Here is a 325-nt window from a genome sequence, read left to right on the forward strand (position 1 = left end):
CTATATACTTCCTTAAGCTTTTCATATTGGCTTATTTTTTACTATTTCTGTATTTTTATTCAGCTTATAAAGCCCAAAGCCCAAACTTGATCCGAAAATAAAGCCCAAACCTTGACCCAAAATTTGCCTAAACCTTATAGAGCCAGACATTGGGATTTGATTTACGAATCTAAGGCCTCGTTCATTTCGCGGATTCGAGTTTTCAATTCGAGCTGAGATGTGACATTTTCTGAGAGCTTTTCACTGTAGCAGAAAAAGTTAGATGTGATATTTTCTGAGAATTTTTTACTGTAGAAACCTAAAACTAAAAACTCGAATCGGTGAA

This window comes from Morus notabilis, unplaced genomic scaffold, assembly GCF_000414095.1.
Source record: "Morus notabilis unplaced genomic scaffold, ASM41409v2 Scaffold9538, whole genome shotgun sequence".
Taxonomy (NCBI): domain Eukaryota; kingdom Viridiplantae; phylum Streptophyta; class Magnoliopsida; order Rosales; family Moraceae; genus Morus; species Morus notabilis.